Genomic DNA, 13726 nt, shown 5'->3' with positions numbered 1-13726 from the left:
TCCCGGTAAATTGGGTGCAACCATAGGTTCTGTATTAGAAATAAGATTAGTAAAATACTCTCCATAGTATTTTAATCTTTGTATTCTGTTCTATAGTTCTTCTGAATATGTATGGTAAGTTTAAGACATGTCTCAACACTACTATCACTCCCAAACACATGTTGGTCATATCTCAAATCAATATAGTTGATCAGGCTATATTAATTCCAGATACGATTACATAACTGCTCAGGTTTGACTATAGTGCTCAACATCCAAATACTTTTAAGTTCTTATGATTGTGATATTGTACTTGTAAGTATGAGTGTGTTCTTATGACTGTGATATTGTATTTGTAGGTATGAGTGTTAGTATACTTCTTATAAAAATACTTAAATTTTTAAAAGTATACTTGTAGTCAGAGCTCCTTGCCCGATGTATTTATAGTTTGTATATCTTTTATTGATTGATATACTGAGTTCACTATAAACAATGCTCTGATACCAATCTGTCACACCCCCAAACCAGACGACAGAAACGTCTGGGTGTGGAGGACTTGAATTGTAGTATCACAACACATGCATCATAGTAATCAAAGTACAAGCAACCATTGTATTTAAAAAGTATAAGTATTTACATGTCTTCAATCATTGTATATTGAACCAAAATATAGTTATACAAAAGAAGATATGACTCAACAAAGCTCCATATTCTCAAAAGCTCAGGGAGTACCTGTGTATTATTTCCCTGAGAATACAAGTAATTTGAAAAGAGAGTATCAACATAAAGTTGAGTGAGTGCATAAGTGTTTATGTTTAAAAGAGTATCTCTGTATCTTGTATATGTGAACTGTTCCAGAAAATCCTATATTTTCTGTTGTATATGAAAAGTAGTTTTATTCCCATAAAACCATTCTCTTTGTATCAATGTTTTGTATTTGTATTCCTTAATGAAAACTTGTAACTGAGAGTGTGCCTGGCTCCGCCAGCTGTTATTGAAAACTGTATTGAACCATTGTAGTTTGTATTCTGAAAACTGGTACTTTAAAGGTGTACTTTCGTTTACTTGTTTATACATTAACGTATTGTTAATATCTTTTTAATGAGTTCTTATAACCATACTATGACGGATGGCCTAAAATAAACGCTTTGTGGGCGTTTAAACTGTTGATAACAATTGCCACTCATCGGCGTGTATGCCTGACTGTAGCTAGCAGCCTGAGTGCGGGGTTGTCAATCCCGATATAGATCTACACACAACTTGTTTCGATCCCCGAGGCTGGAGATTCTGGTTATAATGTTAGGGCTTTACCTTGGTTGTCTAAAATGAATTAAACAACCTGAATGTCTCATAAAAAACATATAAACGTTACATGTATATTAGTTAAGAAAACCCAATCATTCTGAAATAAATGATTAACAGTATGTTCTTGATTTAGTATTTCAAACATGTATTTGAAAAGTGTAAACCTTGATTTGTTCTGTATCAAAACCCTAGTTTCTTGTAAGACTGTGTATTCTTGTAGTATGAATTATTGTTCTATGTAAAAATTATACCTATTATAATTTATATGTACTTTCTGAATATGTATATAATTGTATTTAGCATGTAACCCCTTGCTCAACGTGTTACAAAGGTGTTTGAATTGATGAAATAACTTTTATATTTATATACATACACAATTTCATATACAAGTAAAATTTAAACGACACTCGGACAAATAACCGGAACTATAAGCCCACATCCAAACAAGGAAAAGGACCTAGAATGAGTTATCAGTCCTAAGCCTTTTAAATATTATATATATATATATATATATATATATATATATATATATATATATATATATACACATATGAATTTTGGGGAAAAATATAAGATTATAAAAGAGTTTGATGTTTTGAGTATATTTGGATAATTTAATGTTATTTTATCATGATTTGAATCATGATTTTATAACACAAAGTTCTTGTGTTATGCTTGTATTCCCCCCCTTAAAACAGTAGAAATTATGAAAATACGGGGGTATGAACTCACTTGACAGATGATGAACCGGACAGAGTTTCGTTTCACGAAAAGGAGTTTATTTGTCGGGAAACCGGCTCAAATTGGGCAGAGTTTCGACAGGAGAGAGGTTACTTCTTGGGAATCTCGGGGCTTCGAGGCTTGCTTAAGGTTCAAGACTTGATACCGGGGCTTTAGGGGTTGTATATGAGCTTATGCGAGTGGAGAATGTGAAAGATAATGAAAATTGGGGTGAAAAAGTGAAAACATTCGGAAGCCCTCGCATGCTATATATAGTCCGAAGGTTCGGACCCAAGCCTATGCGAGGCTGCCACGCATCGGACAGATGGCAAAGGGAGGGGACTTCTTCGGACCGAAGGCTCGCAGATGGGAGGCTCGGATTGGACCTTCCTTCGGTCCAATGAGAAGAGGACACGTGCGAAGGAGCATCCGAGGTGTGTCTCAGGGGTGTGTTCGGGGTGTTTCATGTGAAGCTGTTCGCTTCTAAGTGGACCTCGGCTGCGGTCCAATCAGGAGGTGCCACGCATGGGTTCGGTCCACTCAGCAGCTGCCACGTGCGAGGGTGACGTGGCATGCGAAATTGCCCGGTTTTTCCCATTTTTTCTTTATTTTTGTGCCAAACTTGCGAAAATCATAACTTTCGCATACAAGCTCCGTTTTTGGCGTTCTTTATATGCACGCGTAAGTAAAATCATACTCTATGACTTTCGTTTAGACTTTGTCGGCTAATTTTGACTTTATTTTTAATATTATTATTTTAAACAGACCGGGACGAGAATCCGTTAAAAATTCATAACTTCTTCATACGACGTCCGTTTTTGTCTGTCTTTTTACCGTTGTACTACTACCGACGATACCTTCAATTCTCGTTTAGGTTGTGTCGGCTAAAAATCGCTCGATCTTTATTTCGTGTTTTTAGTTGTACACTGCTACACTGAAACTTAGAAAAATCATAACTTCCTCATACGAAGTCAGATTTTTCCGTTCTTTTTATGAAAGTTCTCAGTTTAACATAAACTACAACTTTCATTTAGATTGTTAAGGCTAAAAAGCCTTTTATCGAAAATTCAGTTTTTACACTGAACAGTGTTTTGCCGGTTATGTCGCGGATTTTCGATTGGTCATAACTTCTTCGTTATAACTCGGATTTTTGTGTTTTTTTTGTTTTTGGAAACCTTGTTACAATCTCTATCACTTGGTTCATCCCAATCGATATTGCTAAATAATTTATTTTTGAGGGTCAATTATGTAAATATACACATTATGCTAAAATTTCTCTTTATTATTATAAAAAGAACTACACATTGACCTATACTATTACATAGGTTTGAAATAATGATTTGTTACAGTCGATGATCAAAGAGTGTTATGAAAATATGGAATAACACTTGAGTTAGATGAAATGCTTACCAAAAAGTAATGTAGTAGCTCAAGAACACTTCCAAAAAGTGGCTGGAAGTAGAGAGAAAAGGAGGTCCTTTTGCTTGATAAGAAGGGTGTAAGAAAGGTGTATAAGTGTTTGAAAGTGATCAAAGTAAGCCAAGAATTCCTTCAGGGATTTCTTTATATAGATGTTGCTGGAGCAAGTTGAAAGGATGAGGGGATGTTTGCCTTGGTTTGTGTGATGTGGATAAGGCTGGACCAATGGGAAGATGACACGTGGAGAAAAGTGAGCACACTTGACCCACTTGTGGGGTAGAATATCCTTCTTAATATAAAATAATGATTTTTAATTAATAAATCCTTGAGAAATAAATAAAATATGAGTTTAGGGAGTTTAAAATGATAAAAATATGAATTTGATGAAAAATCCCCGTAAAAAACGTCAAATACGGGCTTAGGAAGCGAAAGTAGTCGAAAATCGGGCTTAAGGAGCGAACCTGCTAGGGGTTCGGTTCTTATTGCTGAGGACCGAGAGAGGCACAAGGGAACCAAAGGAAGGGAGAAGGAACCGAAGGTGGGAGATGGGACCGAGAGTGCGAGAGGAGCAAAATGGACCGAGGGTTCGGTCTATTTCGGTTGCATGGAGGTTTCGGTCAGAGATGCTGACTTCGGCCCTGAAGGTATAAGTTCGGTTATCAGCAGTTCGGTCCTGAGGGGATAGGTTCGGTCCTCATAAGGGACCTTCGGTCCTAATAGGAGGGTTTCAGCTCTAAGACGATCCTTCTAAGAGGTTCGGTTCCTAAGAAGGGTTTCGATTCTAAATGGTTGATTTTCAAGTTAACTTCCCGTTTCAAGCGGTTTTTGGCCAAGTTATGGGTCGGGATGACCCGGTTGACTATAAAAAGTTGAGAAAGAGATTTTGAGAGAGATTTGGGAGAGATTTCACATACTTGGAGAGATTTGGGGAGAGATTTCAGTTTAGCCATTATTATCGTATAATCTCGTAATGCAAGGTTCGTGAACTTTGTTTTGCTTCGTTTTATGATTGTGTTAAGTCCCCAAAAGGGTCCATAGTTGTGTTTTGATGCATTTAACTCCCTTTTTAGGGTTTTTACATTGCTAAACACACAGATTCTTCGAGACACTTGAACTCTTGAGACACAATGCACATTTTTATACATAGATTAACTTTTAACATACAAGTACTAATTAAGTTTGACCGGTTTGACTTGTTGACTTTGACTTTGACTTTTGACCTTGACTTTGACTTTGACTGGAATTTGACGGTTGTCACATTATCCCCCGTTAGAAGGAATTTCGTCCCGAAATTTGCATTTTGAGTGGGACTTCAAGGGTTGGGGAATAGATGTGGGTACTTTTGTTTCATTTGGTCCTCATGTTCCCAAGTATATTCGGGTCCTCGCTTGGCGTTCCACCGGACCTTTACGATGGGAATGCGGCTTTGTTTCGTCGATTTGACCTCTCGGTCAATGATTTCAACAGGTTCCTCTACAAAGTGGAGGTTCTCGTTGATCTCAATTTCTTCCAAAGGTATGACGAGGGTCTCATCAGACAAACATTTCTTCAGGTTTGACACATGAAAGGTAGGATGAACGTGATTGAGTTCCTGTGGTAATCGTAGCTTGTATGCCACCGGGCCAATCCTGGCGAGGATTTCGAATGGTCCGATATACCTTGGATTTAGTTTCCCACGTTTTCCAAAACATATTAATCGCTTCAAAGGTGATACTTTCAGAAGTACTTGATCCCCAACTTGGAACTCCAAAGGTTTTCGTCTTTTATCCGCGTAGCTCTTTTGTCGGTCTTGCGAAGCCTTCATTCGTTCTCGAATTTCGATGATCTTTTCGGTTGTTTCCCTTATGATCTCCGGGCCAGTGAGTGCGCTGTTAGGGAGTCGCCCTCTTGCTAGTTGCGTATCGCCCACCTCAGCCCAGCACAGAGGTGATCTGCACATACATCCATAGAGGGCTTCGAACGGAGCAACTTTGATGCTAGTGTGATAACTATTATTGTATGAGAATTCGATAAGGGGTAAATGAATATCCCAAGCCTTACCAAAGTCTATCACACAAGCTCTTAGCATGTCTTCTAACGTCTGAGTGTTTCTTTCACTCTACCCGTCAGTCTATGGGTGGTAGGCTGTACTCATGTCCAGCCTAGTTCCCATAGCTTTCTGCCAGAATCGGGACGTGAACCGACTATCTCTATCGGAGATAATGGATATCGGTACTCCGTGAAGTCGCACTACTTCTTTAATGTAGAGCCTTGTCAGTTTCTCCATTTTGTCTGTCTCCTTTATTGGTAGGAAGTGTGCGGATTTGGTTAATCTGTCGACAATTACCCAAATGGTGTCAAGTCCACCCGTTGTCTTGGGTAACTTGGTAATGAAATCCATTGTAATCCACTCCCACTTCCACTCGGGTATCTCTGGCTGTTGAAGTAGTCCTGAGGGCTTCTGATACTCTACCTTAACCTTGGCGCAAGTCAGACACTTTCCTATAAAGGTAGCTATTTCGGCTTTCATGTTCGGCCACCAATACAGCTTCTTGAGGTCCAAATACATCTTATCTGAGCCGGGATGCACTGAGTAACAAGTTTTATGAGCTTCGTTCATGACAACGTCCCTGAATCCACCAAATTTTGGTGTCCAGATCCGGTTCATGAGACAACGAACACCGTCATCCCTGACTTCAAGATTTTTGTCCATTCCTCTCAACGCTTCACCTGCCACGTTCTCTGGTTTTAAGGCTTCTTCCTGTGCCTCTTTGATTTGTGCGGACAGGTGTGAATTGATGGTCATGGTTAACGCTTTTACTCGGCGGCCCGAGTATTCCTTTCTGCTCAAGGCGTCTGCAACCACGTTGGCTTTTCCGGGGTGATAACGAATCTCGCATTCGTAATCATTTAGCAATTCGACCCATCGTCTTTGCCTCATGTTGAGTTCTTTTTGGTTGAGGATATTCTGAAGGCTTTTGTGATCGGTGAAGATAGTGCGTTTAGTGCCGTAGAGGTAATGTCTCCAGATTTTTAGGGCGAAAACAACTGCTCCTAATTCGAGATTGTGTGTCGTGTAGTTTACCTCGTGTGTCTTCAGTTGTCTTGAGGCGTAGGAAATGACCTTTCCTCGTTGCATTAACACACATCCTAGACCTTGGTTTGATGCATCGCAATAAACCACAGAGTCCTCTGTTCCATCCGGTAAGGACAAGATCGGAGCACTGCACAGAGTTCGTTTTAGCGTTTGGAACGCAGCCTCTTGCTTGTCCCCCAGACGAAAGTCACTCCTTTTTTAGTCAAGGTGGTGAGTTGTCACACCCCGCTAAAACGGAAACACGAGGCGTGGCAGTATAAAGGGTTTCATAGCAAAAGTTAAAAGACAACACCAACCATAGTATTAAAAATCATTACAAATTTACAATGGGTTTGAACAACTTTTAAAAGAAATTACAATGTAAATTGAAATACAACACATGCGAATGCTCCCAAAAGTGATGTGTCTCTACGTGCCTCTTACTAGATGATTCCTAAAAAAGCATGTAAAAAGAGTGTCAACTATAAAAATAGTTGGTGAGTACTCACAGATTTACAAAATCAAGATTTGGTATAAAACTTTCCATAAATATAAGAACATTGCTATAATGAGAAACAAAGTTTATTGCTATAATAAATAACAAGATTGTATGTACATGAGCAAACAATGAGTTCACAACCAAGCCTATGACTGATGCCCTATCAAGATCTATGCTTATCGTTCCATAGATTACTATGGTATCATGCACTCCAGCAATCGGGCGAGTGAGGAGTTGTCAATTCCTAATAGCGCTATCCATCATGACCATTGGCTCAAAGAGTTAATGGTTGGATTAAAGTATTAGGGAAGGGACTTAAGACGATAAGGCCTCATGTTTCAAGTTTCATAAACATACATACCAAAATATAGCAATCAATTTTGATACAAATCAATTTAAATACAACGAACAATAAATAGATTTTCGGACATGCTTTTCCACCACAAAACATAAAAACCGAAAATAGGGGAGTGCGTGAATACTCACTATGCATTGAGATGATGCAAATTGTGCCTTGAACTACGCGCCACTCGTAAAACTATCGTTTTCCTATAATGATGTTACACACTAATGAGTCTCTAATCAAAAGCTAACACAAGTATATTTGCTACTACAATAGAATTATGCCAATATTATGTCAAAATTTAATATTGATAAGTTACAAACATTTTTCTGAAATGGTGAAGTTTTATAACTCATGTGATTAAGACAATTTTGGATATTAATTTTCCAGATTTTTGTAATACAATTGAGGGTATTTCAACACATTTAAATGTGTTTTAAGCTCTTAAAAAGCCAAAATATTATCAAACAGTTTTCAAAAATTCTCAAACTTTGCATTTTGATTCTAAACATAGTAGAGGTCTTCCATAAACTTTTCTTTGAATTTTTGATATGATTAACTATTTTTCCAAAATTTTAAGCCTTCATAACAATATAAATTCGTGAAAAATAGTATCCAAATGATAAAAATTTCTAACTTTTTATGATACTGCCATTAGACATACTTAAGCTGGGAAAAATATAAAAATAGATTTCTAAACTGTTTAACCCAAATTTATAATTTTTGTGCATTTATTCTAATAAAAATTGAAATAAATATAAAACAGTTTCCAAAATTTCCCAAACTTTTTGTATTACTGTTATGAGATCTTATTAAGCTGGGAAAAATATTAAAATGGATTTCTAAATTGTTTACCCGAATTGTATGATTTTTGTTCATTTATTCTAATAAAAATCGAAATAAATAGAAAACTGTTTCCAAAATTGTCCACACTTTTTGTAATACTGTTATTATACATGAAGAAGCTGTGAAAAATAGAAAATATATTTTTCAATTAGTCTTTCTATTTTTCTTTGTTTTATCCTCTTAAATAATCATTAATTGGAGAATAATTATTAAACAGTTAAAATAAATTACCAAAATTTTTGTAAACTTTATTTACAGTGTAAATAATCTGGGAAAAATCCCAATGGTGATTTTTAAATAGTGTAATCCGATTTTTTTGGATTTAAGTGTATTTAATATTAGAAAATAGAAGAAAAATAGCATACTGAATATAAAAACCATCCAAATTTTTATTTAGAGTTCTAATATATTATAAGGTTTTCTGGTAAATTTTCATGAATTTTGGAAGAGTAGAACTATTTTTCCTGTTTTTAGTCCATTATAAACACAAAAATCGGGAAAAATAGGAATGCATTATGAAAAATTCTGAAAATATTTTTGTGAGTCTTAAACATAGGTTAGGAGCTGCGAAAATTATTAAATACCCTTTTCACATTTTCTAAAGTGGTTTTGTGATTTATTGGGGCTAAACAAAAAGAAAATTCAAAACCACACTAAACAGTAACAAAAATCGATGAAACTTAATGAGAAGTCATTATTTAACGTAGGGGTCATCCACAAATTTACCTAGGATTTATAGACCTCAGAAAGTATTTTATATGATTTATCGCCCTATTTTATTGCAATAATTATAATAATTCGAGAAAAATGAATTATTTTCTGAAAACTTGTAGAACATCTCATTTTTGTTGGTGGAATACAGGGAAAAATCGGATTTAATCAGAAAAGTTGTTTTAGATATTTATTTTGGGAATAAATCCTTTATAAACCTATTTGAAAGCTTTTTAACAACAAACTTTGATCATCAAGCATCTAAGCTTGAAGATCATCACATGCATGTTGGTTTGAAGACCATTCATGAGTTTGAAATCTTCAAAAATCGTTTTTGATAGAAAACTTTGGATGCATGTGGTGTTTTTCACCCAAAACTTGTAGAAAAAGTGCATTATGTTGATTTTGACTTAGGTTTTGGTCCTTGGATTTCACCATTTACAACATGCATGTTGTTTTTGGGTGAAATCCTACCACCATCATCATCAAAACCGTGAGTTTGAGCAAGTGTTCATGATTTTACCATAGAATGGAGTAGAAGAAGGAGAAAGTGTAAGAAAAACCTTTAAAACTAGAAAGAAAAGTGAAGGAAAGTAAAGGATTTTCATGTCTACCTTTAAGAATAGCATCAAATGATGAAGATTTTGTGCTTGAGAAGTGTTCTTGGCTGTATAATTTTCGTGAGTTTAGAGAGAGATTTGAGAGAAATGAGTGGAGTGGGTGTTGGAGTGTGAGAGAGAGTGAAGAGGGGAAGATGGAGTGTGAGGGTGAAGTGCATGATTAAAATTTTTGGGAAGAGGGTGCCTAGGAAAGAGGGGGGACGAATTTTGATGAGGAGAGCGGTTCCCTCACTCTTCCATTTTTATAAAACGTGCTTTTGTGTATGATTCAACAAGTGGTAGAACAAGCCATATGAGTCGAAGTTTATCCATTCCTTTTACCTTCGGGATAAAAGCGACATCTGTGGGCCTCTCGATGATTTAATGATGACACATGTGAGTGCTTGGCCAAGCCAGAACAGATTTGATTTGTTCAATCAGTCAGTCGTCATAAATCGGAAATCGGGAAACAACAGATGGACAAGAGAGAATGATTGTAATCCATGTCTCAGTCCATATGATATCTAGAATGGGGGAATATATGATCCCTTATCTAATGGACAAGTCATTGACAAAGGTCAGAGTGCATCGACAAGGTCAGAATTCGACAGCGGCTTTTGAGAGCTACGATTGCTAGTTAGGTTTTGAAGTCATACTCAATAATAGTTTTAGACTTATCCAAGTGGGAGACTGTTGGATTAGTGTCTAAGTCCATAACTATAATTGGTAAGACTTGACCCGACTCGGCATGGTCTATTTATAAGTTCTAATATATTAATATGAAATCATGTTATTGAATTAGTATTGATCAAGAATTAATTTGGACTTAATTTAGTGATCAAAAGAGACTAATTAAATATATGGGGATTGATTGTGTAAATCATTCATTCTTATATATGTGGGCTTATGATCCAAGATTCCTTATGTTGGGCTTAACTCATGTGGTGACCCATGGATACTCCATGGAGGTTAAAACCCATGTGGAGTAACCCTAACGTGCACACTATATAAGGACCCCTTTAGCTCAAGAAATTGACACAAGTGAGATACATATATGAGGGCTAGTCAATTTGAGCTTGGAGTGTCTTCTTCTCATGGTTATTCCAAGTGTTCATGATGTTGTATGAACCATTTGAGGTGTCACACTTGGGGCACTAGGCTCTCAAGCTTCATGGAGTCAAGCAACAACAACAAGGTATGTATTCTATCTATTTTATTACCCTATTATCAATGTTTTGGTATGCTAGTTAGGATAATACCTTAGATATTCATATTTGTATGTATAATAGAGAAAACATAGATCCAAGGTATTTAGGGTTGCATGTACACTTAGGAGTGTTAGAATGCTGAAAACCCAACAGTGCTATCAAAGCCTAGGCTTGTTTTCTTGTTATACTTGCGAAATCTGCTTAAAATCGAAGTTTTTTGCTGTCTGGGCAGCTGACTCGACGAGTCCATGCACTCGACGAGTTGGGCCCCCTGACAGCATATCTTCGAGTTTTTTTGGCAGGAAATGGACTAGGAACATTACCATAAGCTGTTTTTGAACCTATAAACTTGTTTTTGATGTGGTAATGTTCATGCTAATCCAATTTCAAAGATAATTATCAATAGATTCATGTTTTGTATTAGTTTAGTGATTAGGCTAATTACATGAAAAGTTTTAATGAATTATCTTGTTCTTATGAGTTGCTTAAATTAATAGGAATGTTATGTGAAATTGTGGTTTTCAATCCAAATTAATTTAAGAGTTGATTCTAAAATGTGTTTTTGTAACTTGTCCTCAAGTTAGATGAAAAGTCACATTAAAGTTTCATAAAACTCATAAATATTTCATAAGTTATGAATAAAGGAAGAGTCACATTCTTTTAATGGTTTAATGTCTTCCATAACTTGTCCTCAAGTTATGGAACTTGAAGAGTTTTTTAATTAAAACTACTTTAAACACATAAGTTATGGAATTGAAAAGTTTTTGAATAGTTCAAAACTTGCCCTCAAGTTTTGGAATTTGAAAAAGTTTTCGTTCATGAATACTTTATTTCCAAATTAAGCCCTTAGGATTTTAAAAGTTAAAATTCAACCCTTATTCTTTATAATATTATAAGTTAATAAGATATATATATATATATATATATATGTGTGTGTATATATATATATATATATACATATATATATATATATATATATATATATATATATATATATATATATATATATATATATATATATATATATATATATGTATATATATATATGTATAAGAGCAAGTCGTCTTACCATTAGTATGCCTCATTCACGAAGCCGATCTATAAGGGGGGTATAAGGTTACTGCCTATAAAATGGCAGTTTAATGGGTGTCCACTCTCACCCACCGCTTCCTTGACTGGTGGAGGGTCGTTAGCCGAACGGGTAGGACAAGGACTATAATTCTCCCTTCATTAAAAGTATTAATGATAAATACTAAGTAACTAAACACTTATAAATTCCCAATCTTAGTTACTTGGGAAAATGTGAATAAGGTGCTAATCCATGAAATTACACTTTACACTTTGTTTCAGCTGTTAGTGGAGCGTGTGTGGTTAACCGGCACACTAACTGGTTTTAACAAAGTAGGCAAATGGTTTCTTAAAGTCTATCATAGACCGGTGGAGCGTGTGTGGTTAACCAGCACATCGGTTGAGTGATAAACATATAAGAGTACCAAGTAATTTGCATGGTCACATCACACCTTGTTTTGTGATCCTCGGCATCCCATTCACAAAACCTGAAGGGCACAATCGAGATTGAAACATGTCATTGAACAGTTCAATGAATCTCAAAAGATCTAGGAGTTTCAATCCAAGTAAAACCTAATTAAATTATTTCGTTTTCATGGTGGAAATTGGTGAATCGTCATTCACCTACCTTCAATATTTTATAGCCTGGATTACAACATCCCTATTCCAAGTTCTAAAACATTGTGTTGGGTCCTAGCCTTAATATTTCATATTAGGTGTTATATTAAGGACTTTAAATCAACTACCTTGAATATCTCCCAAAAGATGTCAAGTTCAGACATCTATGATCATCCCAAATCGCTTGGAACTTCACTTCCTCCACCTCCTCCAATTATTCTCCCTAACCCACAAGTTGAAGGTCAGTCAAGCCCTATTGGCAAGAAAGGTCTATGTGTGATTGCATCTTGGAGATGAAGTCACATATTGACAAGCCGGGAGAGTTGGGTGTCAAAGTCTTAAGAAAGTTGGATGTTCAATCACTTTCTAAGTCACATAGTCAGTTTACTTGGGACTACTGTGAAATAGACTGTGACATGACCCTTAATGATTTTATCTATTTGCTTGATGCTACTGAATCAAAAATGATTTGAGGACTAGTAAAGCAGATTTGATTAAAAGATCAACTTCCCAAACCTTCAATGGACATTGACAATGGTAACATTAGATACCCACTAAAAGCTTCCTCTTCCCAATGGAAAGGGATCAACCATAGTCAACTCGGTTAATCAAATGGTAAAGAGAAAGGCTAAATCTGAGATTGTCCTGTGTACCATTCCGAAAGAGTCCATATGCTTATATTGCCAAAGGAAGGGGCATTGGTTGCGAAGCTGCCTATTTACCTGAAAGATCATAAGGTTGATCAAGTCAAGAAGTTTGACTCTATTTCAGGTAAAGTCCACTATCTAACTCTATTAAGTTTCTATTCTGAGATTCTTATTACATGATGTGACTGGGTCACATGCTGATGTTTTAAGGATCAACGAAAAGTGAAGAAACTTAAAGGAAGTATATGCTGATTCTGATCGCGAAGATGGATCTCGATCGCATGGTTCAGTGATCAGAATTTTGAGTTGTTGCTTAGGAGTTATGATATATTGCTTAGGAATAGATAACAATAAGTTTTTCATATGCTTTTGCACTGTAAGGATAAGTTTTTCCGCAAAGTTTTAAAATTAAAGGAAATTTTTGATTTTATTTATTCTAAGTATCCTTACAATGGCACTTGTGAAAAATTGTTGCTTATATAATTCCATTGATAGCAATAATGGAAATTGAATTTGATTTTGTCCTTTGTGGTAGTGTCATAATTTACCAAATAAGGAAAGATTCTCATCACCCAAGTTTCAATTGGACCGAAACTTGGAATCATGCAAGTTGTGAGTATGATGAATGAGAATTTTCAATTTTTGAAAAAATTAAGACTAGTTACTTGTTCACATGTATATGTGAGTCAAGTGAAAAGGACTAAGGGAT

Source organism: Lactuca virosa, chromosome 5, assembly GCF_052849685.1.
Source record: "Lactuca virosa cultivar CGN04683 chromosome 5, Lactuca_virosa_CGN04683_v6, whole genome shotgun sequence".
Lineage (NCBI taxonomy): Eukaryota > Viridiplantae > Streptophyta > Magnoliopsida > Asterales > Asteraceae > Lactuca > Lactuca virosa.
This window is presented reverse-complemented; position numbering follows the sequence as displayed.